The sequence below is a fragment of the Perca flavescens genome, chromosome 23 (assembly GCF_004354835.1).
Source record: "Perca flavescens isolate YP-PL-M2 chromosome 23, PFLA_1.0, whole genome shotgun sequence".
NCBI classification, from domain to species: Eukaryota; Metazoa; Chordata; class Actinopteri; order Perciformes; family Percidae; genus Perca; species Perca flavescens.
The window spans coordinates 3,402,738-3,407,172 of NC_041353.1; positions in this window are offsets into that span (position 1 = coordinate 3,402,738).

The following is a 4,435-nucleotide window of genomic DNA, read 5'->3' on the forward strand; positions in this document are numbered from 1 at the left end:
GACATAACCCAACATCTCCGTTCCTCTGACAGCCACAAACTCCAGGTCCCCAAGTCCAAACTCTGCACTGTGGGAGATAGGGCCTTCCAGGCGGCTGCACCTCAACTGTGGAACGCCCTTGAAACAACCTGAGGGTGCCACAGTCTATAGAGGTTTTTTAAAATAAATTAAAGACCCACTTATTTGGAATTGCATTTTCTTAATATAATCTTTGTTTTCTTGCTGTCTTGTTTTTAACTGTTTTATTGTCTACTGTTTTTATCTGTGCACCTGTAGCACTTTGAGATGTGTTCCTCATGTGTAAAGTGCAATACAAATAAAAATGTATTATTATTATTATTATTGAGTACATGTACAGAGTTTTATCCCAGCTCTGCGTGTCGGTATGCAGATTTCTAATTTTTCTATTTGTCCTGTAGGATGTAAATAAGTAAATAAAGTGTTTAAGTGGACAGACAGCAGATTGGATGGATTGTGTGTGTGTGTGTGTGTGTGTGTGTAACAGTGGACTGATTTGATGGTTTTGACCGAAGGTAAACCATGAACTGGATCCACATGGCTGAATCTCAAACACCAGATTTGGCGTCTGACAGACAGCAGCGGTGATTAACTGACAGCCATCTCTCATCCCCCCCGCCGCGGAGCGGAGGAGAGACGAGAGGAGGAAAAAGAAGCAGTGGAGCGGAAGGATGAGTGTCTGCAGGCTACGAGACAAAAAAGCAAAGACTGACCTCAATATGGAGACACAGACAAACACAAGACGGTCAGACACTCAAGATGGATCCCTGCCGCCATTACAACGCATTCATAGCAGCTAATCATTGTGTAAGCGATGAACACATTCACGCATCAATAATTATAATACAGTTAGTACTCATCTTATTCTGAAATGGTCCATTCGGCATTAAGGGGTCTTTACTTTCGACACTTTTGAGTTACAAGCTTGATAGTCTCGCTTTGCCAGACCTTCCTCCACAGCGCTGCGGAGGAGGGTCTGGCTAGTCCACACAGCATTCCTGGATGGGAGAAAAACGTGCTCTGGTTTATCGGCATTTCTTTAAACCAATCACAATCATCTTTGGGCGGGGCTAAGCACCGGACAGAGCCACGGTGCCTCTGCTAAATAGTCTCAGGAAGGAACTGGTTTTGATGGAACGTGTGTACGTTCAAAAGTAGTTTTAGTTGTGCAACAGAAAACTCAGATTGGACAGATAGTCTAGCTAGCTGTCTGGATTTACCCTGCAGAGATCTGAGGAGCAGTTAACGGCACAAAATGAACCTAGGGGTTAATAACACATGTGTACCGAGTCGACCGTTCTCTGGGATATGTTTTCATGCTAATCGAATGTGACCAGTTTTAGCGCAAAAATTTGCTTATGACGCTAGTAGTCGGAGCATGCTAAAGTAACAAGAAATCTCTATTTCTACACCACTAACAAGGCTCAAAATAGCACCACTGATATTCTTTCCATAATAATATCAATCCTTCCTTACATACAAACAAAATATGTGGCTGTATTTGTACTCTTTGTATTTGTATCTGTATTTATACTCCTATCTGAAAATGGTTTATCCACTGGTCTCATAGTCAATATCCTAGAAGCTACTGCATCGTTAGATGACGCTAATTCTTTTATTCCCTCAACTGTAAACATTTTATCAACAAACTCCAGATTAATCACAACAGATACTGTTTTACGCCACCCAGAAACTATTTTAGAAATCATCTGATACATTTGGTTTGAAGGTATATGCAATTCTACCCCCGTTGGAGAGCATTTCACCGTTGCTTTAACTTTAGATAACAACCACACTTCCACGGTAGCATAATTAGGGTCCCTACATGTAAACCCGAGCATTGAGAACTTTGTAAGCGTACAGACAGTTTATTAAAAAGATTAGTTTATTAAGACTGTACCGTTCATGTGTACATGCAGGCGCCATCTTGGGAAAACAGTCGTGACCAGTCAAACTACGAACGCCTCGTGATAACCATTGACATATATATAATGGACCAATAGACCCGGTTGCTCTGGACGGAGACCAGTGAAGGATATTAGAAGCACTTTTCCGGTGATCTCTTGCTTTACTGCGCAGCCTCCAACTGACAGAGACAACGTGAGCAACGTGTCTGAAAGTGTGAAGTCTTCTGGTAGCTGTGCCGAGAGAAATCTCAATCATTCCCAATCTTACAGAGACGGAGAGTGTAGGTATATGTAAGGAGATAACATAGACACAGGCTAATTACTGATCACTAACATGCTAGTTAACATTAGTAATTAAACCTAAACAGCTAATGGAAGTCCAAACTGCCTGTGAGCTTCTCCTGTACTATACGGTAAATTCCTCTACTGTGTGACAGTAAGTCTCGTGGTTATGACCCAATCGTTAGCCTATTGTTATAAAAGCGTTCTGCTACGGAGCCATAACGTGAGCTACAAGTTAATGGAGCCTTTTATACATTGTTGTGTTTCTTTAGAAATAAACAACGGACAAATAGAGTCTTTAAACGCTTCAGATGTAAAGTTATTCGCTGTCAAAGTGGCGTAAAAAAGAAATGGCGGTCAGTGTAATGCTAACAAGAGGTGATCGCTTCGTAGCAACAAAATGGCGCCATCGGAGGTTCGCGTTCTGAAGCGAAGCTTACCCCCTTGGTATTAACGGGTGGAATTTTCCGGTGCATGGTACCGGAGCAATCCCGGAAGTGGAACGTCGTGGATATAGACTATACGCTCATCTTAAACAATCTACCCAGGGATGTACAAAGAATTTCAGCCTTTGGCTGACAATAAAGTTGTATCGTATCGTATCGTATCGTATCGTATGTCATGTGCTGCTCTGACAGCCTCTACTTCTCTTCTGGCTTCAGGCCTTCCCCCAGATGTTTTAACGCAGCTGCAGGGATTGGCTCTCATGGCCATGTTCCTGTAGCCTCGTGGGACCGTCCTGATCTGGCGAGCTCCGGTTTTCCACTCGCAGATGAGTCTGGCATCTTGAGATACAGACAATTTTGGAGCCGTTCGCCAAAACGACCGACCAATCAGCGTTGGTTTCTTTTGAGGCGGGTTTACGTGGTGATAGACAGATGGTTTATCCAGTCAGCTAACCAGGATTTTCGCCCCCTTCCCAAAAGTTCTCCAACGGTAAGTTCCCAGATGGATATGCCGAGCAAATGCGAAGCGATCCATCTGGCGGCGTCAGGTTAGTGTTCCAGTGGGGTTAGGGTCCGAGCTCTGTGCAGACCTTTCAAGTTCTTCCACACATATGCTGGGAAACCCAAATTTCTTTTGTCACGTCGGAGAGAAAGAAACGTCTTGAAACTGTTAGAAGAACACATCCGTCATATCTTGTAGCTTTCAGCTCAGTTCAGTTAATCTATGACAGTGGGACAGTGCAAATTAAAAAAAGCATGATTTTACATGTGATAAAAATGCCAGAATTAGCCAAGAGGCTATTTTACATTTGTTGTCCTTGGCTTCGAAATTAACTTATAATAACTAGTACTTTTAGTGTGTATATTTCTTTCTATTTTGGTGTATATATTTCTTTCTAATTCTGTGTGTATATACATTTTGTGTGTATATTTCTCTCTAATTTGTTATTTTACTATTTATTTCTTGTCTTTTAGACTTAGATTTACGATACTGGGTGAACTGCTGCTAAAAATTTCGTTGTTCATTTTGTACGATGACAATAAAGCTTCTGATTCTGATGTTGAAAAAAAAAAGCCTTTTTAAAATACAAAGAAACAAATAAAAAGATTTAAAGACCTCATAATATGCTCATTTTCAGGTTCATAATTGTATGTAGAGGTTGTACCAGAATAGGTTTACATGGTTTAATTTTCAGAAAACACCATATTGTTGTTGTACTGCACATTGCTGCAGCTCCTCTTTTCACCCTGTGTGTTGAGCTCTTTTTTTTTTAGCTACAGAGTGAGACCTCTCACTTCTGTTCCATCTTTGTTGGGAGTCACACATGCTCAGTAGCTAGGTAAGGACTACTAACCAGTCAGAAGCAGAGTATGAGGGCGTGCCCTGACAGTACCTAGGTAAGGACTACTAGCCAGTCAGAAGCAGAGTATGAGCTTTCTCACTATTTGCACCAAAATGTCAGCCTTCCCTTCCTCTTTCTATCCCATTATATCTGCGTCTGTTCATGACTTCAGGAAACAAAACGAAGGTGTTAGATGGCGTCTGACCTCTTTGTTTGACCGTGTGCACAGACTGAGGGCGAGCCTGTCGCTGTCTGCATCTCTTTTCTAAAAGCACTTTGGATCACTTTGGTTTGTTTGATTCTATCATCTCCTCCTGATATGGATCACCTGCAGCAGGTGTGTCTATTAAAAAAAAAACAAAAAAACCGACTTCCTGTTTACTGGATAAAATCGAGTGAGAGACGGAATCAAACACAACTGTATATGGAGCTCTGTGTG